Source organism: Microcebus murinus, chromosome 8 (assembly GCF_040939455.1).
Source record: "Microcebus murinus isolate Inina chromosome 8, M.murinus_Inina_mat1.0, whole genome shotgun sequence".
Taxonomy (NCBI): domain Eukaryota; kingdom Metazoa; phylum Chordata; class Mammalia; order Primates; family Cheirogaleidae; genus Microcebus; species Microcebus murinus.
Genome location: NC_134111.1, coordinates 45,876,376 through 45,901,314, shown reverse-complemented (window position 1 = coordinate 45,901,314; position 24,939 = coordinate 45,876,376). Strand labels below are relative to the sequence as shown.

The 24,939-nt window shown below is 36.6% G+C and overlaps 1 protein-coding gene across 1 annotated transcript in view; it reads left to right on the top strand.

Annotated features, from left to right (window-relative positions):
* The first annotated feature begins 9,598 nt into the window (after positions 1-9,598).
* SCN7A (sodium voltage-gated channel alpha subunit 7) overlaps positions 9,599-24,939 on the top strand; it is an 83,256-nt gene continuing 67,915 nt past the window's right edge. The window contains exon 1 of the mRNA XM_012757048.3: positions 9,599-9,928. The gene's annotated coding sequence lies outside the window, so the exon portion shown is untranslated. The remainder of the gene's footprint in view (positions 9,929-24,939) is intronic.

Below are 24,939 nucleotides of genomic sequence, written 5' to 3'. Positions count from 1 at the left end.
GATGGCTTGAGTGTGTGTAGAATACTAGACTGGTGATAATTTTTCTATAGAAATTTGAATATGACATTCCACTGTTTTCTAGATTCCTATTGATAAAACCAATACTAATTATAGTACAATCCCTTGTTCTTTTTGTTATTAACCTACAGAATTTATTAGAATTTCACTAGTTCCCACTAATGTCATTTTTCTGGTTCAATATCCATTCCAGAGTTCCACATTATATTGAATTGTCGTATCTCCTTAGTCTCTTATCATCCATGACTGTTCCTTGGTCTTTTTTTACCTTTCATAACCTTGACAGATTTGAAATGTACTGAACAGTTATTTTGTGGTTTATCTAATGGGTTCTCCTGATTAGATTGAGTTTATACACATTTGGCAAAATACCTCAGAAGTGATATTGTTATCTTTTCAGTGCTCTGTATCAGGAGGAATATAATGTGTGCAAGTCTTATTACTGGTGAAGTTAACTTGGATCATTTCATCAAGTTGGCCCCTTCCCAGATATTCCACTGTAAAGTTGTTATTTTTCCCTTTGTAATTAATACTTATCCTGTAGCTAGATTTTTTGAGACTTGACAATATTCTGTTTCTTATCATGCATTCATCCACTAATTTTAACATCAATGAGTCTTCCCTACACTGATTTATTTTCTTTTTTCATTTTTAAGTAATACTTTATTTTTTAGAGAAGTTTCAGATTTACAAAAAAATTGAGACAATAATACATAGTTATCATATATCTCCTCCCATATCGCCTCCCATATATCACCCTCTCACGCCCACATACACAGCTTCCCTTATTAACATCTAATATTAGTATGGTACATTTGTTACAATTAACGAAACAATATTGGTACATAATTATTAAATAAAGTACATGGTTATTTTGGATTTCTTTAGTTTTTACCTAATCTCTTTTTTCGTTCCAGGATCCTAACCAGGCTACAATATTACATTTAGTTGTCATATCCTTCTTTTGGATGGGACAGTTGCTTAGACTTTCCTTGTTTTAATATTCTTAATAGTTTTGAGGAGCACTGGACAGGTATATGGTAGGTTGTTACTCTATGGGAATTTGCATGATACTTTTCTCACAATTAGTCTTGGGATATGGGTTTTAGGAGGAAGATTACAGAGGCAAATTGTTATTTTACTTTTAAATTTGTGTTATATATATATATATATATATATATATATATATATATATTATATTTCACAGCCAACATCATAATAAATGGGGGAAAATTGAAAGCATTCTCACTTAGAACTGGAACCAGACAAGGTTGCCAATATCACTTCTGTTCAATATAGTACTGGAAGTCCTAGCCGAAGCAATCAGGCAAGAGAAGGAAATCAAGGGTATACAAATGGGGAAAGAAGAAGTCAAACTATCACTCTTTGCTGACGATATGATCTCATATCTAGAAAACCCCAAAGATTCTGCCAAGAGACTTCTGGAATTGATAAATAAATTCAGCAAAGTCTCAGGTTACAAAATCAATGTACACAAATCAGTAGCATTCATATAGGTCAACAACAGTCAAGCTGAGAACCAAATAGAAGACCCAATACCTTTCATGGTAGCAACACAGAGAATAAAAACCTAGGACTATATTTAACTAAGGAGGTGAAAAAACCTCTACAGGGAGTACTATGAAACACTGAGGAAGGAAATAGTAGAGGACTTTAACAGATGGAAATTATACCATGCTCATGGATCAGCAGAATCAACACTGCTAAAATGTCTATACTGCCCAAAGTGATCCACAGATTTAATGTAATCCCTATTAAAATACCAACATCATTTTTCACAGTTCTAGAAAAAAATAATTCTATGTTTTGTATGGAACCAGAGAAGACCCAGTAGCCAAAGAAACCTTAAGCAAAAATAACATATTGGGAGGCATCAATTTACCAGACTTCAAGTTCTACTACAAGGTTACAGTAACCAAAACAGCATGATAGTAGTGACATAAGAACAGAGAAATAGACTGATGAATCAGATCAGAGAACTCAGATATAAAACCATCCTCATATTGCCATCTGATCTTTGACAAAGCAGACAAAAACATACACTGGGTGAAATAATCTCTATTCAATAAATGGTGCTAGGAAAATTGGATAGCCATATGTAGAAGACTGAAACAGGATCTACACCTCTCACCACTAACAAAATCAACTCACAATGGATAACGAGCTACAACTTAAGGCATGAAACTATAAGAATTCTAGAATAAAATGTTGGAAAAACTTTTTCAGACCACAGAGATAAATTGTTATTTTCATCATGTCATATATCAAGAGTGCATACTATCAACACAATTTATGACTGTTGATGCCTACCTGGATCACCTGGCAGATGTGGGGTTTGTCACATTATTTCACTGTAAAGTTAACTCTTAATATCTTTGTCCTTTTCCCCCATACATTCTTGATAATTTCTACAATTTAATTATTCAAACCCTTTAATTATTATAATAATGATAAGTTATAGATTAATTTTCTAAGAGTTCTTTCACATACTTTCTTTAATTCTTTTTAACTTTATTGAGCTATAATTACAAATAAAAGTTGTATATATTCAAGGTACACAATGTAATAATTTGCTATATGTATACATTCTAACATGATTACCGCTATCAAATTAATCAACAAACTCATCACTACACACAGTAACCCTTTGTGTGTACATGTGTGTTGGGGAGAGGGGGGAAGACATTTAAGACCTACTCTCTTAGCAAATTTCAAGTAAACAATAAAGCCTTATCAATTATAGTCACCATTGTGCACATTAGATCCTCAGAATTTATTCATCTTATAACCAAAACTTTGTACTTTCTGACCAACGTCTCCTATCCCCATTTCTCCTATGCCCCAGCCCTTGGCAACCAGTTTTACTCTCTCCTTCTATGAGGTAAACTTTTTTAGATTCCACACATAAGTGAGATCATATAGTATCTTCTATTCTGTTACTTTAAAATGAGTATCTTTTTCTTGTTTCATTGATATATTACTCTTATTTCTCACATTCATTATATTATCTTTAAATTTTCTTCTGTGCCCTACTTTCTCTACCTCCACTGAATTACTCCTTTCAATTGTTTGGTTTTGGTTCCTCTCAGTCATGCTGAAGGCATTCTTTAAATATCCGGGATTCTTATTTAGTAAAAACTAAGAAACCAACTGGATACTCTTTACATTTATGCATGTGTTTGGGAGTTGGAGAAGTAAATCTTGTGGACTAGAAGGCTTTATTCTAGGATGATCCAGTATTCAGTTAATTTTTTTTTGTTGTGGCCACCAAAATGCCAATATCAGTAGGTCTGCCCTGTAGGGTCAAGTTTTTCAGAGGAAAATTTTAGACTCCCCTTTCTGAAGTATACAATGTGATCACTGGATGTCTGATTGTTAAGTAAGGGAAAGAATCTGGAGTGAGGGGAAGAGTCTCATCATTTAGAATACAAAGTTTTAAAAACGTTCCTATTTTCCATACAGCACATTCTCTTCATCCTCCTCTGTGTTTAGTATTTCAGATTTTAAGACTCTATGATGCAAATGACTCTATGATTCACACTTCTAACCTTAAGTTGAGAAATAGAGCAGTTGGTAGGGTGGGCTGGAGCTGGACTTTTGGTGGCCTAAACATTTTTAAACAACTTCCTGTTTTCAGAATCCAACCTTGTCCAGTTGCAAGATAACCAGGTATCTTTAACAACTGAGATGTTCTAGCTGTCTTCAGAGAGAATTAACTTGATTCTCACCAATGTCACTTTCAATAGACAATTAAATTAGACTTTCTTTGCTTCACTTTACTAAATAATTTGGTATTTTTCCATCTACATTTCACTTCATACAGTGTGCTTTGATGTCACAGATGTTTCATGGTTTCACTGAAAATGCAGTTAAGAATTTCTGGGTTTTGTATTCCTTGTTTTGAAAAATTTAGGAGAGGAAAATGTGTGAGAAAACTTTTTGAGCTGGCATCTTGTTAACAAACCAAAAAAATGATGGGAATGAATGAAATATAACAAGACTGTGAAACCTAATGAATTTGAGGAAATAAACTATAATCTATTACTATACTGCTCAACTGATTGTTCCTCAATATGAATTCCTTGTCTGATCATTATAATTTAGGTGGGGAGAAGTACTTATTGGTAAATTTGATTATGCTTTTGTAAGTTCTTAAATCTTTGAAAGTCACAACATTTTTCCTAATTTGGCAGGGATATCCAGTTGAAATAAAATGCCAACTGTAGACAGAGACATGGTATGGCAGAAGTTGCTAGTCACACCCAAATATTTATTGTTATCTTTATCTATATTAATAGAAATCTCAATTTTTAGCTCACTGAATAGGCGCCAAAATGATTATGACATTCACCATCCTTCCCTGTAACCAGCTGGGTCTATGGGTTTAAATTCTAGCCAACATGATATAAAGTCAAGAATGTGTAAATTAAAACTTCCAGTTTCCTCTATTTCATTTTTCCACTGCCTAGAATATAAATGTATCAGTAAACAATCTATGCAAATGAGGATAGTACACTAGAGATGGCAAATCAATAAGGTTGAAGAGTTTGGCTCCTTGGTATTTTGAAGCCTAAAATGCTTATACCTGGATACTAGGTTTAAGAGAAATAAACGTCTGTTGTGTTTAAATCACTGTTATTTTAGGTTTCTATTATAGCAATCAAATCTGACTGTTGCATATCGCATGCACATATTTAGCTATTTCACATATAGGCACACAAATGGCAACAGGACTTCCAAATATATGACAAGTTGCAACTTTGTAATTATCTGTGATTTCTATTTTATTTTTTCATTTGAAAATCTAGTATTCCAGGCTTTTGCCAAGGCTGGTTGGGAATTACTTGATAGGGGATTGTTAGACATGAAATTGCAAATGTATTTCAATGTACTATCATCAGGAATATTTTGAATGCTAATTCCAAATTTGCCTGTGATTTTTGTCATCTGATTCTTGGGATCAAGGAAATATTATTAAATAAGTATAGACATAAAACAGTTCCGCTTATATTATATGAATGTGAGTTTTCCTACTGAAATGTCTGACATATTTTCTCTGCTGATTTCCAATACTAAATTTGACTTTTTTTTCTGATATTCCTTACTAACTATACCTATCTTGGAAGATAAGCATAGTTCAGAGTCGAACTGAGCAATGTGTTTATGTATATATCCCAGGGGATCTGAGAAATTGGTAACAGTTTAGAAATTTGTCAGCTAGTAATTGATGCTCTAAAAGAGTTTTTACCTACTTTTTTGTAGAGGAGCCCAAGTTGGGTCTTACCATCTATCACTTATTCTTTCACAAGCTGTTTATTTTGTTCTCTGCTATTATCAAACAGCTCTTTACAGTTTTATTCATTGATCAGGTCCAAATTCTGGTTCTGAAACTTAGGACAGGGTTGAAAACTGTGGCAAGGATTTCTTGTAGCAATTCTAAGAAACTCAAGCACACAGATAATCAGAATCATAAGTAGAATGCTATGCCCATAAAAATCATGATAAGGAACTGACTCTAGTGTTGCAACACTGTGTTTGTACAATTATACAGTAGGTATTTGCCAGTGATACTGCACATGACACTTGGAAAGTTAATTGGCATTTGCGAAAAAAAATACGAACTCTGAAGAATCATAAAATTTAAATGATACAGAGAGACATGATTCTACAATGATTTATATTATATTCATCTTTAAAAAAACCTAGGCTTGGATTTTGAACGCAATCCAAAACTTGTATCTATTTCTTATTATTCTATAATAAGGTTGAGGGAAGTGTCCATCCACATTCCTGACATGGAAATCTTTGAGGTTAGAACAAACAGCCCCCATTTAAACAGGCTGAAAGGAAAGTAATGCCCCCAGGGGCCTATCTGGTTCAAGTGCAGTGTGATACAGCAGGCTTCCCTCTTGACAAAGCAGAGAATATGGCTCTAGAACTTCCACTTTCTGAATATATATTAGGAAACACAACCTTTTTGCATTTTATTTATTTTTAATTGACAAATAATAATTGTGCATGTTTATGGGGTACAATGTGATGCTTTCCTTTATATGCATTGTAGAAAGATTTAATTAAGATAATTACCATATCCATCACCTCACCAACTTATCATTTTTTGTGGAGAGAACATTAAAAATCTATTCTTTTAGCAATTTTTAAATATATTATATGTTATTATTAACTATGGTCACCATGAAATGCTAAAACTTATTCCTTCAGTATGAGACTTTTAAAAATTATTATGGATACATAATAGTTGTATATTTTTATAGGGTACATGTGATGTTTTGATACAGGCATACAGTATGAATTAATCAAATCAGGGTAATTGGGGTATCCCTCACCTCAAGTATTTAACACAGTCTGACTCTGTACCTTTTGATAAACATTTTCCCTTTCCCCTACTCCTACCTTCAAGCCTTTGATAACCACCTTTCTATTTTCTGTTTCAATGAGATTGAAATGTTTAAATTCCACCCATAAGTGAGATCATATGGCATTTATCTCCCTGTGCCTGACTTGTTTCATTTAGCATAATGTCTTCCAGTCCCATCCATTTTGTCAGGAATGACAGAATTTCCTTTTTATTAAAGGATGTAAAGTTTTCCACCATATATAAATACCACATTTTCTTTATCCATTCATTTATTAATGAACACTGAGATTGCTTCCACATCTTGGCTACTGTGAATAATGCTGAAATGAACATGAGATTTCAGATATCCCTTCCACATATCCCTTAAAGGGATATGTGGAAGGGATATTGAAGGGATATTTCAGATATCCCTTCAATTCCTTGGGATATATATACAGAAGTGGAATTGCTAAATCATATCATAATCCTACATTTAGCTTTTTGAGAAACTTCCATACTATTTTCCAAAATAGCTGTACCAATATACATCCCCATGGACAGTGTATAAGAGTTCTCTTTTCTCTGCACCCTCCTCACTAATACTTGTTATCATTCTTCTTTTTGACAATATCAAAATGAGATATCACCTCATACCTGTTAGAATGGCTACTATCAAAAGCATAACTTCTTTTTGACTTTGATGGCTTCATTTCTCTAAGTCCCTTGGCATTCCCCATAGACAAAATTGGACTTTCTTGGTTTTACCATTTCTTTGGAGGCAGGCCTGTGCTTTTTTGTATCAAGATTCTGTAGCCAGGGGAAATGATCATATCTATATATTATAGAAGCACTAAAGTATATAAATACCAGAGATCAGGAAGAATGGAAACAGATCAACAAACAATTCTCATGTTCTTTATATTGCATGGGCTCTATGGTCTATCCTTTGGTGAATCACCACATCTTTCCAGGAAGCACCTAGTGGATTAGGTGCTCATTCCCTTAGCGAATTTACTGAGTACCTACTATATTACAACCTCTGATCTAAGCACTTCTGTGTAATAGGGAATGAACAAATCCTGGCTGTCATTCAACATGCATTCTAGTGGAACAAGACAGAAAATGAACAAATAAGCAATAGATACTTAGCATAACAGATAAGTGCTGTGGAGAAAAACAAAGCAGTTGCTAACTATGGAAAGATTCAAAGTGTGAGTGTGGGAATTAATAGCTGAGGTGGTGTGGAGAAAGAGCTCATTTACAAGGGAGGAAATCAGAAGGTAGGCTGTTGGATGTTTCATCCAAATGCCTATTGGCATCCAAATGGATGTGAAAGTTGATAAGAATGAAAACAAGAGTTCAAATGAAAGGAAAGCCTGTCAACCACAATATAAATTCTTAATAAGTAAGAGTGTCCATAAAGTCAGAGAATGATAACTACCAGAAGAAGAAAAGGAGGATATATTTCCAAAGCAAGGGTTTTGATTTGTTTGTTTTGAGAGAATTGCTTGCTTGCCTTTTTAACACAAAATTTTCTCAACCCTGAATGTGACAATGTGGACCATGAATGGAAACAACCCACCCATCTGTGATCCCAACACCGATATCTTTCAGGTTAGAATAAACAGACCCCATTTAAACAGGCTGAAAGGAAAGTGATGTCCCCAGGGTCTTATCTGCTTCTGGTTCAAGTGTAGTGTGATAGAGCAAGTTTTTCCTCTGGACTAGGCAGAGCATGTAGGTCCAGAGATTCCACTTTCTGAATACATACCCAGGAAACACAGCTTAGAACATATGATTATAAGGTTCTTTAAAAAAGTGTGGAAAATAGACTCTCCCATTGCACCTTTCCCCCTACTGAGAAGCTCAATGGGGCTGGGAGGTTCCTTAACTCATTATTAGGAGCATAATAATTGCCAATTTATTTTTTTATCCAATTGAGCAATGTTATCAAACAGTGGTGGTAAAATATTTATTCCAGAGCAACAACAAAAAAATGATTGTCCAACTCAGAATATAAATCTAATCCCATCCAAAATATTAGCTTATTTTTATATTGTGAGTTTGTTTAATATCTTGGGATCCATCACCTGCCCATTATACATTATCCAAAGCAGTACTTCTTTTTATTCATTTCAAATATTTAGGTTTTTAAATATTTAGTATTATGAGCTTTGTTAAGTTGATATTATGTTTGAATGTAGTGAAAGGTATGTAGAATTTTACTGTTTAAAAGAATGCATGAATCGGATTGTGCCAAGGCAAGTTCTATGCACTAGAAATGTTACTTGCATTGTCACCACACAGTGTGGAGAAGAGAAGCTTTTATTCCACAAATTGTCTATTACAAAGAAATCATGCTTGACCCTACAATATAATTGTTATTCATTTTTAGGCGTGATAATTGTATTGGGTTAAACTTTTAAGAAGTTCTTACCATTCAAAGGCATCTGTTGATGTATTTTTGGATAAAATGATGTGATGTCTGGACAAGACGGGGTTACCAAATGAATGTTTAAGGCGTGGCAAAATTTTCCAAACTCCCTTTGGGAAAGAAGGCCTCTTTCCTTCGCCCCCAAACTACACTGTAATGCCCCAGTTTTCTAAAATATTTTTCCTCTATCCCTCGTGTTTCAACTCACCAGAGTGGGAAAGAGATCTAGAGCAAGAAGGCTGTAGCAGCTCCAGCCCATTCTGTCCTAAACAGCTACACACCTACACACAACAGCTACATCACAAACTCATCTACAGCAACTTCTAGATTTGGATGCTGGAGGCAGACGATTGCCCCTGCAAGCTCTACTGGGGCAGCTAGGTAAGGGGAGAGAGAAAACAACTGGAGATAAAAGAAATTGAGTTTGCTGACCTCCTCTCTACCTGTCTCTTGCTCGCCCTTCTATTCACTCCTCCCTCCCCCGCAACTTAGCTGCACCCTGCCCTTCCTCTCCTGCCTGGCTGTTCCCTAGCCCTTCCATTCCTTCACGCCCCTAGGTCCTCTCCCCAAGTCCCGTCCTCGCCGATACCCTCTACTCCTGCTCACTCCCTTCCCTGGCAGCTGGTGGCTGAGCAGCCACAGCTGCCGCTGTTACTGCCTCTGCAGCGGGTCTCTGCCAATATCAGCCGCCCACGCCCGATCTGGATGCTGAAGTCGCGCACTGGCCTGGAGATGAGGGCGGGGGAGAGAGTGGTGTGGCTGGGAGAGGGGAGGGAGGAGTGGGAAGGAGACAAAAACAGCTTCCAGGCAGCGGGCGCCGCTCCACTGGCCATCCGGGCAGGAAGGGTCTCTGGGTCAGTGGCTGGGGAGCCGCCCCAGTGAGTCAGTTTCTAGCAGGCAATTCCGGGGGAGCCCCTTTACTGCGGAGCCACAGCTAGTGAGGACAGACGCCAGCCTAACAACACCTCCTATGCAACCAGAGCTCAGAAAACCCAATCCGGGAAGAAAGAGCAGCCCAGGAGGAGGAAAGGGCTCCAAGGAGCCTTGCTCCTGAGGGTTCCCTCAGGTGCTGCTGGAGACGTGTCACTCGGTAGCAAGTAAGTGCCTTTTTCTTACTGTTGTGTCCAGTTCTAGAATGGTGACAGCTATCATCTGCTGCCAGCCTCTCCCACCCACTCCCACCTGCCCCATCCCATACATACCCTTAGGGTCCCCAGCAGGAGGATGGAGATTAAGATTCTGGACGTGCATTAAGAGAGCTACTTCAAGAGCAGCAATGATCTGTGGATGTTTGCAGGGTTTGTGTCATCTGTTGTCTCATCCCATCAGGTAAGCTTCTGAAACCAAGGTGCTCTGTTAGCATAAAATATCTAGAAACCCTATTTGGCAGTGATTTATATTACATGGCACATTGACAGTATAAAAAGAATGAAAGGTTATGCAGGTTGGTCTACACTTCTAGGAATCCTGTCTGTAATTGTAAGCAACTTCATGATTTCAAGATTGGTGGTTTTCATATAAGAATTGTCAGTATAAAAGTAGAGGCTTCGATTTGATGTGATTGGAAATGGTGTGTTCAGTTTAAACAGCTGGGCATCTTGGTATTGTTTGGATCGACAAGGTTTTTGTTTTTGTATTGTTTAGCTCTGTGCAATGCATATCTTCTGGATGTTTTCTTTCAGAAGTGATGACATGTTTCTGGTTATGACACCTTCAAAACTTTGGTCAAAGCAAGACAAATGATGAATCCAGGTGGAATGACATGCTGATGGGCCCTCTTCATTAGTGGGAATGATGTTGTCAAGTTTGGATACTGGCCATAAAAATACCTTGAAATGGAAAGGAGTTTGTGTTGTGCTATTTGTGGTATTTTTTCCCCCCTGTTAATGTTTAGGAGCATAGTTAATGGCAAAGTAGAAGGAAATTGGGTCCGGTTGTAAACAGATTCCTGGGCACCATACCTCCTATGACTAACCCTAATTAAAGATTGTATAATTCAGCTCCTATTTTTAAAGGTAAGGAAGATAAGGTGCATAGGAGTAATTTGCTGGAACTACCTGGCTAATCAGTGACTGAGCAGGAGGTCCAATCAAGAAGTTTTTGGGATTTAGAATTATAAAACTTGATTTCTATTTTTGTGCAAATGAAGCCAATTGCTTAACCTGATTAAGCTTTATTTTTCTTATTTATAAGTGACACATCAAAAACTCCTACTAAAGACTAATTGACAGAGATTACATGAAGGGTTTTATGAAAGTATAATAATATGTGTACTCTTTTTTTTTTTTTTTTTTTTTTTGAGACAGAGTCTCGCTTTGTTGCCCAGGCTAGAGTGAGTGCCGTGGCGTCAGCCTAGCTCACAGCAACCTCAAACTCCTGGGCTCGAGTGATCCTTCTGCCTCAGCCTCCCGGGTAGCTGGGACTACAGGCATGCGCCACCATGCCCGGCTAATTTTTTATATATATATCAGTTGGCCAATTAATTTCTTTCTATTTATAGTAGAGACGGGGTCTCGCTCTTGCTCAGGCTGGTTTTGAACTCCTGACCTTGAGCAATCCGCCCGCCTCGGCCTCCCAAGAGCTAGGATTACAGGCGTGAGCCACAGCGCCCGGCCAATATGTGTACTCTTGATTGTACAAGGAATTATTCTGCTTTTGTCTGCTTCACTATTCTAGTTCTCAAAGTCTAGCTCAATATAAGAATAAAGGGGGCTTTGACAGGCCTCTCTAGAATGCACCAGAGGAAGTAGAATTCAAATAAATCATTTTCCACCTGTACAGCTTAAAGTATATTCTAACCTGCAAGCCTCTATCTTCACAAAAGTGGGTGCTTTGGCTAGCTGTTCATATTTAAACTCCTTTTAATATTCTCCAGATATACTTTACCCTGCTTCTCTTTTTAGTTTTAAATTTTGTCTTAGGTATATAGTCTTCCTTCCTGAGGGTAAAACAATCAGTATATTGGATATTGGTGAATTTATTTGGTATGTTAATTAATGTAGAAGGAATTAACATTGAGGCATAAATACTTCACTCTTGACTGTAGAAATTTGTTAAAACATTGCACTTGGGGAAGAGGTACTCTGAAAACCTTCTTTCCTATGGATGTGTTTAAAGTGATAAAAGAAAGACTTAATTTGGACATAAGCTCAGAAAAGGGGGCCAATGGATTCCAGATGGCACAGCCAGGCCCCTAGACCCGCTGCTGCATATCTCAATTGGAGAACTGGAGGTACAGCCAAGCACTTAGGAACTGGGCATCGTGTAGCTTCATGTAATAGAGGGTTTGGTAGTTGATATACATGTTCACTAATTTTGCTCAAATAGGAGGAATACATATCCACAGCATACTAGAAATGAAAACAACAGTATTTTGCCCAATCCTTTACTTAAGAAAGAAGAATCCTAATACACCATAGCCCTAGATCTCAGTGGCTTGAGATCTGCATCATAATTGGAGACTGACCAACAATTCTCTACCCACCACCTTAGACTCCTTCTTGAAAGTTTATGGTGGAGACATTAATGTAAAAGGAACATTTTTGATTTCTGGGAGTCTGAGCCATTATTTCCATAGCCAATATTAGTACTTACTGATCAGTAGAGAGAAGGAAAACTGTAACCTCTGCCCGCCCCCACAAGCTATCAGCAATGCATAGTCACCTTTCATCACATAGGACTAACTTATACAAACTGATCTTATTTTGCCCCGTTGGTCCCCTTCTCTTTTATTAGTGTGGGCAAACCAATGCCAGGTAAGTGAAGTCTCATCTATGGAATATGGGAAGAGGGAACTTTTGAGGTTAAAGGGAATGATTTCCTCTGAGGGCTCCTAGCGATATTTTTCAGTAGTGCCTATCTTGTGACCCAGCTAAGATCATGATTTCCATACATTTGTGTAATCGTTACTTTTTATAAACTAGGCTTCATCTTGTTTTATTCCATCCTGGTATTCCTAGAAAACAGGTATCCTAGTTGTTTAGACAATATTTCTAACAGGATTGACTTGGCCTGGTGCTGGCTGAGCATAACCAGCTCTGTGGGCAGCTCTGACGGTGGGGACAGTCAGGTGACAGCCTGTGTCTGCATGAAAGAGCTTGATGGAAATGCTGAAACTGGGGCCCCACTCATGGATTCTGATTGCAAGGTCTGGGATTAGGATGGGGCATTTGGTTTTAGACTAGAACAGCAGGTGATGCTGATATGGGGGCCGTAGACCCTGGTTGAAGATATTGTGTTGAGTGGAATATTCCATCCCTTCTGCTTTAAATGCTAGGATGAGTCTTCCAGCCCAGCTGTCTCTCACTCTCTGAGTTCTTTCAGAGGTTACAAGGTCTAAGCACTTGAATACAGACTATAACTTTGGCTCTGCTCCATATCTACTCTCTTCCCCTGGCCCTGGGGTACTATGCTAGGCATTCTTTGCCCAACTCAGAGTGAGACAACTCAGAGTAAGACAAAAACCATGCTCACCCTAACATGTCTCAAGGCTCCTCTCTAGTTGCTCTTCAGTTTGAGAAGGCATTGGGTATCTATATGTTTGGTGTTGCATCTGAGAAGTTAGAGTAGCTTTTGAGGGTGGAAGGGACTAAATCCTGGAAAAGCAGGCAGACTTTTTCAGAGTTATCAGAAATAGAGGTAAATAGCCAGTTATAAGAAGCCTCCAGGATTCCAGTGAATACGTCAGTTATCTAATTAAAAACAAAAAACAAACAAAACAAAAGAACAAGTATTTCATAGCTCCAATGGCATCGAAGACCATAGACCAAAAGGTTTCAGGTTGCTGGGTAGTATATAAGTTACATTCATAACAGAATCTGTTGTGTATTACTCTAGCGGGGGCAAGAATGCATTCTTCCCCTTTTGGGCTCTTAAATGGCCTCTGGCCAGACTCTTCTGGTCAAGGGTCTGACTGACTGAGGTCATGAGGACAGTGAGTTCTGGAAAGACTCTGGCTTTTCCCCAACATGGTTGTTTTGGTGGGCTGGGCACACACAGAATGGAAGGTTTTATCATATCCATAGAAACAAGGCACCCTGCTAGTGAACCATAAGGTTGTCATAGAGAAGCTCAATTGGGCGTATTTAAAACAGAGACAGCTTTCCTTCATGTTCCTGCAACCCTTCCCTGCCTCCATGGCCTGGCCAGTTGTAAGTGCTCACCCTGGTGAGTCTCCATCTTCCACAGAGACTAAATGTCCTTTGCATCCTCTGCAGGCGTTTAAACTTCCACTGAGCTTTCCTTGGATTCATTCTAGTAAGTGAATTTGAGATTAGATGCCATATGTCTACTCTTCCAGTGTAAGTCGATTGTGCCACTCTGAAAGTATGTGACCTACATTGCTTCTTCCTGGAGAGCAGACACCTGAAAAGACCTCAGCTCCTGATTATTTTAAGGAACCATCATTAGAATCTAAGTTCTCCAGATTTCAAGGGGAGTTTAGTTCACATGAACAAAAGGACACATCCTTTTGGATTTACGCTGGTGCTTATTTGTTTACTAGGCTGTATCACTGCTTTTTAATTCTGAGGAATGCTTAGATTAAAATTTTTAAGAATTATGATCAAAACAAAATGGCAGTGCAAATGACAGAATTTCCTTTTTTAAATAGGTCCGAATAGTATTTATTATGTGTGTGTGTGTGTGTGTGTGTGTGTATGTATATCACATTTCTTTATGCATTCATCTGTTGATGGACACTTAGATTGCTTCTGTATCTTGGCTATTGTATTATAAATAATGCTGCCATGAACATGGGAGTGCAGATATTTCCTTGGCATACCTATTTCAATTCCCTTGGATATGTACCATTTTTGACAACATGGATAAACCTGGAGGATGTTATGCTAAATGAAATATGCCAGACATAGAAAGACAAATACTGCATGATTTCAAATGTATGTGGAATCCAAAAAAATTAAACCCATAGAGGTAGAGAGCAGAATGGTGGTACTAGAGGCTGGGAGTGAGGGATTGGATGGGGAAAGGAGAGATGTTGGTAAAAATGTACAAAATTTCAGTGAGACAGGAGAAATAAATATCAGTAATCTTTTGCACAGCATGGTGATCATAACTTAATAATGTATTATATATTTCAAAATGCTAAGAGAGTGAATTTTATATGTTCTCACTGCAAAAATGTATGTGGGTTATTGAATATGTTAATTTATTTAATCATTAAACAATATATACATCTATCATAACATCACATTGTACTCCACAAATACATCCAATGATTATCAATTGAAGATAAAATAAAACTTTTTAAAATGACAATGCGTACTTATGCTTTTGAGAAAGTTGCTTATTTATAATTTTCTTCCTCAAGATAACATATTCTAGGAATGTATTGGCTGTAATTGTCAGAGTGACAATTTCAGAATTAAGTGGACATATTCAAGAGTAGAACCTGAAGCCAATATGGGTTGACCCCAGGGGAGAACACAACTACAGGCAGAATCCAGGTCCTGGAACAAAGTGGCAAAAGTCAATTAAGCCAGGCTAGGTAAACTCTGTGCCAGACACAAGTAAAACAGTAGGTGTCAGATAATCAAAGCCAAACTGGAAGTAACCAACCCAAGTGGAAAATAGTGCAAAAGCAAAAATCAAGGGGAATATAAAAAACATTTATTGACACATATGGCTGAAAAATTCCAGGTGGATTGGTGCCATTTTAATCAAGCTGTCCTTTATTCCTCAAACTTGAATGTGCAAACTTTCAACTCTAGGCTATAGTAATAACATAGTGAGTTACATGCAAGTAATAAGGATATATTAACTGGAAACAACAGAATCCTCTGGCACCTTTTTAGTCCCTTTTCTATAGATAAAATAGTTTACTTCCAGAGGTGGAAACATGTGCACACGAGCATGTACAACTCTGCATATATTATCATTATAAAACATTTTATTCAAAAGTGAACAATGCAAGTTGTTTTCTTTATATTTTTCCCTCGAAATTGATTGGGTGAAACTTTCCATATTAGCACAGACATAGCCATCTCATTCCTCTTTATTACTGACGAATATTCCGTGGTAACAGCATACCAGAATTTATGATACTAGCCCTTGGAGTGGACACTTTGTTTCTGGTCTTTAAAATTAAAAGTATGTTGTGATAAACATCTTTGCAAATATGACTTCTCAAACTTCAGCAAGAATTTTCATAAGGCAGCTTAATTTCAGGGCCAAAGAGTACATGAAACTTTGAGAAACTATTGACAAGTTGCACTTAAAAAAAACTGCACCAATTTACATCCTCACCTGAGCTGTGTGAGAGTGCTCATTGCCTCCATATCATAGCCTATAAAAAGTCACATACATTGAAATGAGTCTTGATTGTGTCTCTATAGCATTTTACTATTAAAATTATCGATTGTGTTAATTTTATGCATACCCTTTAGAATTTCATTAGCTTCAATCATCTTTCCTCATAGGCTTCTGCTTCCTAGAAGTCAATGACAAAATGTTCGTAGCTTCCCATAAAAAATTGTAAAAAGCAGTGCATCTAATATCATTTGAGTTCTAAACCCTGGTGGAGGGGAAAAGATTTTAGTCAGAGAGCTCTAAGGGAAAGAGCTCTGCATCAGAGAATTTAACTGTGAGTCATTGTAGAATGTGAAAAAGATGAAATATAAGCCATAATATGTCTATTAAGTGCAGTCAGGCAGTCCAAATCAACAAAAATTCAATCTAAATTGATCACTAAATTGCTAAATTGGTGGGTAGTTATGATTCTTACGTTCTTAACAATATACAGTCTATATAATGATCTCATCAACTCTAGTCCCAACTTAGGTTATCAGCTTTATTATTATCATTACTCTTTTTTTTTACAATTATCTGAATGTCATTGGTGCAATTGACATGATGTATTGTCTAGATCTGTAATAGAGCATAATTGTTTCAAAATATTTTGAAAACTATCAAGAAGTCATTTTATCCTAATTTCCTGTTGCATGTAAGAGTAAAGTTGGCATTCGAGATATCTTTACTCTGTATCTTTGATACAGAGATATCTTTACAGTTAATCCACTGTCCTAAATTTTTTGTTTCATTTTTTCTAATTTATGTTACATTGCTCTATGGTCTACATTCTTGTATGCACACCAAAATCTTTTCAGAAATGCATCACACACACACACACACACACACACACACACACACATCTGGTAAAGAGTGGAACATTTCACAATTCTATTTGGCAAAGCTAATCTAACATTTGTTTTCTTTTCCCTAGGAACAACTTCAGCTTCCCAAAAAGCATAACAATTGATTACTTAAATGCTGTAGTTTGAATTCCCTAAGACTGAATAAATAGGATTGAAGAGATTGCAATTGTCCTGGGCTGTCATCAGGCATATCCTGCAGGTGGAGAATCTGTCTCCATATCCTGACTGCATTACTGGCAGGCTCTACTCTGGGAATCAAACTGAGGGACAGGGTAACAATTGGGAGTGGGAGGAGGAAAGAGGAAAAACATTGACTTCTGGCATTCCCTTTCTTTTCTGCCCTTCATTATCTATCTCCAAGAAGATGCAGCTGCAATTTCTGATACAATGCTGTTGACACAGCCTCCTTTCTGGGAACTGAGCTACACAGAGGCCTAGCATTTGCTCACTGATGGGGTAGCCATATAATTCATCACCCAACTCAGGATGCTTTTGAAAAGCAAAGAGGATGTCATTAATAGTTAGTATTTGACAACAGGCATAAACACAAACTGTCCCCAGTAACCTAGGACTTCTGGTTATACCACTTAAGGATGAGACAGGATGAGATAGAATAGGTTGGAAAGAGAGTGGAAGGAAAATATTAGAGTTGTTATCCTGGAGGCAAGTGAAAGCCACTGGATAAGGTGAATGTCTTAGGTGTTTTACTCTGATTTTAAACTTTAGAGCTGTTTTGCATCAGGACTTCTGTTGCCTGAATGCCATATGGTAAGGTCATTACCAAATAGGCCCTTGGAAAACTGAGGGAAAGCAGGTGCCCAAAGAGGTGAAAAGAATATGGATCTTCTAGAGAAGGGATGTTATTGAATAGGTATTTGCTTCAGCAACTCCAGTATATGCTTCATCTCTCATATTTGGAATATTGAATGAGAAAAAAACAACCAAAGAAAATGTAATGATGTGTCTGTTTGCTTTATAAAGGTGGTTGGGTGAGGCATGGCTATCAGCCAAAGGGATCTTTCTGCCTGGCAGCCTGCATTAGATTTATCTCAAGGGGGCTGTAACACAAGATGTTCTGAAATAGACTGTCTGCCTTGGGCTGCTGGCTCCTAGATTTTTAATACTAGCCCCAGAAGATTTCTAATGTGTAGTCCAGAGCTGGTACAATTCAAATCAGCTATACAGAGAGGATTTTCTTTCTTTACAGCTCTCAGTACCAGGGTGTTGAATAGATGTCCCCATACTCTCAACTGTCTTGTCCTCCTAGAGGCTCCAGGGTTTGTGAACTGCAGATCTGATACTGTCACATCTAGTCAGCCTTCTAGGGGCTGGAACATTGTTGAAGGTTTTGGGTCCATCTCAAGCTAACACAGAGCCAGACTAGGTGCTAGAGGTTTCTGACTGGCCCATTCGACAAGTGGTTCAGAACTCTTCTGTCTGTTTACAGATTTTAGAGTGTGGTTTGTAGATCTATGGGCTTAGTTCCCCTGCTGAGAAGCTGGGCAAAAATGAAGGCTCAAGAAAATCTAACAGTCTAACCATAGGTTAAGAGGATGCTCAGGGAGGTCAGCTAGTTCAGAGAAGACCCAAAGAGCTCTAGGGATAGTTCCAGCTCTGGAATTTTTTAAACAGAAATTGAGATCAGGTCTTGCTCCTCTGGGGAACCAGTTGTACCAAGGATTTCAGAATGGAGTACAAGTTAATCTGGTAGCATGATAGAGCCTCTTTTGTATTCCTTTAGAGAACAGCAAAGGATGCTTTTCTTTTATTTGTTGAGTCCTGATGTGGCCATTTCCCAGAAATTTTTGATCAATGATCTGACAGGCTGGGCTTACCAGAAATAGAATTCTAGGACAATCCTAGCTCTTTTATAACTTGCTCATTTTGGCGGGATAACAAGGGATAATTCAGAAATTCTAGAGGCTGATTTCATAAAGCAGTGGGTGTTTTGAGAACATCTGGAGAAATTGGGGACATTGAGTGGTTTATTATAGAATGTTAGGTTAGACCACTTTCCCAGGATCACTGGAAGGGAATCAAAGCCTTTGTTGTCTTGGAAGATTAAAGCAGGAACATTTAAGGCAGAATCAGCTTTACTTTGTATTCCTGGAAACCTCCCTTTTTGTCACCTTTATCAGTGTCATAGTGGTATGTCTTAGTGAGGCAAGAGACCTTCAAGAGGATTTTAGGCCCACTGATTTATATCCCTTCCTGGTGTTTCAACTACCACTAACCTCTCCTAATACTTACTGCTAGCAGTAAATTTGCAATCAGATGCAGATGGGGGATTTGGTTTGGTTACTTGGCACTGTTTGTGGATTCCTGATCCTATTATATCTGTTGATGTTGTCATTCCTCAAGAACAGAGACATTAATTATTCTCAGAGTATTGGACAATTTGATGTACAGTCCATAGAATCCAGATCCACCAGTGTTTAAAATTATTTTAATTTCAGTCTCTGTTCCTCTTGGAACTTTAATTATTTTCAGAGATGAACAAGGTAAGACTTATTTCTTATTTGTTTACAAGTCTGTATCCCATTGCCTTAACTTTAGTGAATATATTTTATTAATACTTCTAGTGCTGCTGCCTGGTGCCACACTTGTCACTTAATAAGTATATGTTCCACGAATGATTGCTAAATAAATGAATGCCAAAATCACAACACCATGGTTAGCCTTATCACCTTTTATGACATATCAGACTACAAGAACAATCTCTTAAAGAAAAATTGGAGCTCACTTTAATATAGCTGAAATAAATATGTTAAAATATATAATTACAAAAATAAGTGAATATGATTATATTATGAAAAGACTTGCTTGTTTACAAATTCTTTCTGGAATATAGCACGTTCCAGCAATAGGCTTGAAGGGGCCTGAGAAGGTTTAGGCCAGGAATGTAAGGAAGGTTGGAGTTACATTGGGAGCCAGCAAAAAGCCTAGAAGTAGGATCCAGAGGAGGCCAATCTTAGGTCCTACAGATGTATTGAGAAGCTGTAGCCCAAACTGGCTGAATGGTGGGCAGAACATAATTGCAGAGAGTTTAAAGGAAAGAACCACAAACCAGAAGTCATATAAGTTGGGAAAGTGTAAGACAATCCCAGGAGCAAGAAAAAGAATGAAATGAAGAAAACAATAGCCACACTAGAGTAAAGAGATGTAAATACAAGAAGAATCCAAGAATATAAATTAGTTATGCAACAAGTGGAGTGAAGCCTGAGCCAGTGCTGGAGGTTAGAGATCATATACTCACAAGAGTGCAGTATGATTTTCTATCAGATGTTAGATCGGTCCAGCTGGCTGTCTCTCTGTCTTCCCCCATAGATATAGTTCTGCCCTTGCGAACTATTCTAACTGATAATTATGGCATATTTTGGATTACACTTCTGATAAAAATATATATCATCAGCTTCTTCTAAACTTGACTGGCATCTGGAAATCTAGAGAGAAGTGTGCTATGCTATGTTTTTTCCCAGGAGCCATCATTCATCAGTCTCAATCCTTCAAGCTGTAGCTCAAAGGGGCATCAGGTTGGGGGTAGGGTGAAGATAGGAGGGAGGAGGTTTTTGAACAGCCAAAAGTTTTACAGGATGGTTGATTTTTTTTTTTTCCATTGAACATCTTGGGCTGCCACTCACAGTCCATTATTATGGTGCTTACACATAATGAGTTAGAGACAATTGTTAAAAGAGGAAGCAGATAGGAGCAAGCAGATTGAAAGTAACAAGAATAAAATCTAAAATATCATGATAAAAATACAAATATATCAAGCAGAAGAAAGTATAAAAATGGAGCCCTTCAAATTTCAAGAATTATTTTTAAATGTCAAAGTATTGCAGATGAGCATTATAATTTATTATTACTTTGATTTATCAATAAAAAGATATATTATGGATATTCTTTTTATGAATTCCAGGAATTAAGGCAATTATTTCAATTAAAAAGATGGTTAAACATAAAAATACCATGCTTTAAAGGATTAAAAATATTAATAGCTAATATTTATTGAGCGTGTAGTACCTGGAAAGCACTGTTCTAAGTGCTTTCTACTTCTTAACTCATTCAATACTCATATTACCGTATAGGGAAGTTTCTCTTATTATTCCCATTTTACAGTTGAGGAAATTGAGACACAGAGAGGTTAAATGCCTTGCCTAAGGATATAGTTACAAAGTGATAAAGGTTTGAAGCTAGACAATCTAGCTCCACAATTAGACTTTTTCCCCAAACATTTATGATAAAATATTTCAAACACATAGAAAAGTTGACAGAACTGTATAATGAACACCTATATACTCAACACCTAGAGTCTTCAATTACCATTTTGTATTTACTTTATCACATATCTCTCCAAGTATGCATCCCTGAAGCCATGCATCAATGCTTCTTCTTTTCTGATGACTTTCAAAATAAGTTGCAAGCAGTAGTAAATCCCACCCAGAAACACTTTGGCATTTATGTAATTAACTAGAACTCAATATTTGCTTATGGTTTTTATAAAGGTAAAACAAAGTAAAATGCATACATCTTAAGGATTCCATTCCACCAGTTTTGACAAATGTATACACCTGTGTGTTCCAAATCCCTAACAGAATGTTGAATATTGCAATTGCCACAGGAAGGTCCATTATATCATTCCAGGCAATTCCTACCCTACTCCCAGAGATTAGCTTTGTGTCTTCTAGCACTTCATACAGATTGGATCATGTGGTTTTTAGGTGCAACATTTCTTTCACCCAGCACAATGCTTTTGGACTCAGCCATTGTTATGTGTATTAGTCCATTCATTTTCATTGCTGAATTGTATTCTGTTGTGTAAATATACCACAGTTTTTATTTTTAAAAATTGATTCTCCTCTTGATGGACTGTTTCCAGTTTCAAGTAATTATGTCTTTTATTTATATTTTTCCATATGTTTATCATTTCTCATTCTCTTCATTTCTTCTTAAAGATCTAAATTTCCATCTGAAACACCTGAAATATCTTTATTTTATCTTCATTCTTGAAAAGTATTTTTGTTGTATGTAGAATTCTAGTTTTACATTTCTTTTTTCTGTCAACACTTTAAAGATATTATTATGCTGTCTTCTGATTTTCATTTTTTATAATGAGAAGCAAGGGATAATTCTTATCATTATTTCCTAATATATAATGTGTCATTTTTCTTTTACTACTTTTAAGATTTTGACTATTATATACCTTATAATATTTGACCCGTGTGACTTAAAACATATATTAGTGGTGATGTATAAAATATTTTGCTTCCTATATTAGTTTTTGCATTACAAATGTTAAATAATAGGTATGTGCTTTTTAATGCACTATCCTTGAAATCATTCTGTAAAGAATTTTACACATTTTGCAAATACACATAATTTTTTATCATTAGTTTTTGGCTATTTGTACATCTATATAACTATATAACAATATACTATACATACACACACATATATACACACTCCTATTTACATATATGTGTACATATCTATGTGTATATAAAACATGTGCACACACATATCTTAATTATCTGTATTAATTTCCAGATCCATATTCCCAATTAATCTCTGAATTTTTACTTTTAGATGTTTCATATGTATCTCAAACCTCCAAAATGAAAAACACTATATTTGCCTAATCTCTAAACTACTACTTCTCTCAATAGTCTATATTCTCTTTATAATAGTCATAGAAGCCAGATCTTATAGATTTCACAGCCAGAACCCATGATCTATGTACATAGTTGGGAATCAATTATTAGGGTGTTTTTAAAAATTTATATAGATATTAAGAAGCACAGCATTTTCTAGTTAAAAGTTTTTCTATTTTTAAATAATTGCACATGAATATACTTAAAAAATTGATGTAGTTAACAGAAGAATAAAAAATCAATAGTGGTCCCTTATAAGGATGCACTGTAATTGTTTTAGTGGCTGCACTTGAGATACCTGTCGACTGGTTCTCTTCTTATCTATAAAAATTAAACTTCTCTGAACAATCCTGTATATGTAAATTGTTTTGACGTGTGTACCTAAGGGGTAAGTTCCTATTGCTCAAATTGTTAGGGTAAAGTGTGCGCATTTTCATTTAGAGAGTTAGTGGCAGATTTGTGTTAGAGCAGTTATACCAATTTGCACTATCAAAAAAGGTTTATTAAAGTGTTTTCTCATATCCTAGCTAACACTTTGCTTCATTAAACTAGAATTTCCATTTTAAATTATTATAAATAAATTAACTTATTGTTCCTTTTATAAGTTTTATTGTTTGGTTTTTAAAATTTTAATTTTATTTTGAATGTAAATAATGGAAAGACCTAGAATTTACTTAGATGCCACAAGTATATGGAGCCAAGGGTAATGAGAACTGCCCAATTCTGAATCTTCCCATAGATGTTCTACAAACAATACAGTAACAAGAACAAGAACAACAAAAAACCAAATACAACATAATCATACACAAAACAGCACAAATAAATACAATAAACCTACACAAAACCTCAGCCATGGGGCCACATGTGGCCTTCTGGATCCTTGAATGTGGCCCCTTTCCTAGGGGCTGACTTGGGGATCTGGAGGGCCACATGTGGCCTTGAGGCCACAGGTTCCCCATTCTTCAGCATAACTAGAGGACAGAGAATGCTCAAATTTCAAAATGCCTGTAAAAGAAAAGTATACCAAAATCCATTTTAGCAATATCTTATACTCCAAAGCCTTCATGAAAATCAGGGCATGGAGGAGAGGAAAAGTGGCTGGCAGGGACTAAAACTGATTTAAACTGATAGACAGAAAGTGAATGCCAACCTAAGTGTGAAAACATTAGGGGAAAAGCATTTTACATAGTTACTGAATATTTATATTCAATAACTTGTAACAGTTATGAATATTTCCTTGTAACAGTAATTGAATATTTCCTATTTTTCCACTCTGATTTGAAACTAACTACTCAAATTTCATGTAGATTCTATATCATGCTAATGCTTCAGATTATGCTTAATGGCAATAACAGAATCAGCATGGGGGGAATGAAATCATGTGATAGATTAAAACCTAACACTTAATAGTCTTAAATCTGCTGGAGCACTAAGTTGCAGCCAAGACTATAGGCAGTATCAAATGGCAAAACCAGTCCAGTGGGCATTAAGAATACCTCACCCTCAAATCACCCAATGTGTACAGCACTGAACACTGCCACTGGCTTCATTACTATGCTTGTTCCTCAAATTGCTGAAAGTTGCTGCTGAAGCTTCTGAGTCTTTTATGGAAATGGATTATCCACTGCCTCTCTTCCTTTGTGTCATTAGGTCTAAATTCAAATTCTTGATTTGGCACACTCAATTGGCCTGCCAAAAGTCATGCGATCACTTCTTGGACCCATGAAAGGCTAAAAAAATTATCTGTATTTTCTGGCCCTTTCTTTCACTTCTATTGCAGTAGGTCTCCAACCATGATTCATATTAATACAATAATAAATTCCCTCAGTCTAGATAATGGTTTACCATGCTAGGGCAGTACTATGTCCTTTCTAAATTAACGTCCACTATGCTTATTCACCTTCAATTTTGCAAAACAGAAAATATTTTGCTTTGCCAACATTTACATTAAAAGCGTTTCTAGACAATCCCAACTGACATCAGTCTACTCAGTGAAGCAAGTTGGTGGTTAAGTTATCCCAGTCGGCCCAACTGATTTGTGGATATTTCTAAAGTAGCTACACTGAAGTATTATTGCTTACACTTGCCTAAAAAGTTTACAGCATGTAAGCATTTTTTTGTGGTGTAGTTTAAATGTACAAAAATTTAGATTTCAACACATCTGGATTAGCATTTATCTCCACCATCTTACTAGCTTTACAATAATGAAGTCACGAAACTGATCAAACTCAGTCTTCTCATCTGTAAAATGGAATCACAAGGATGATGTACAAGAAAATGAGATAT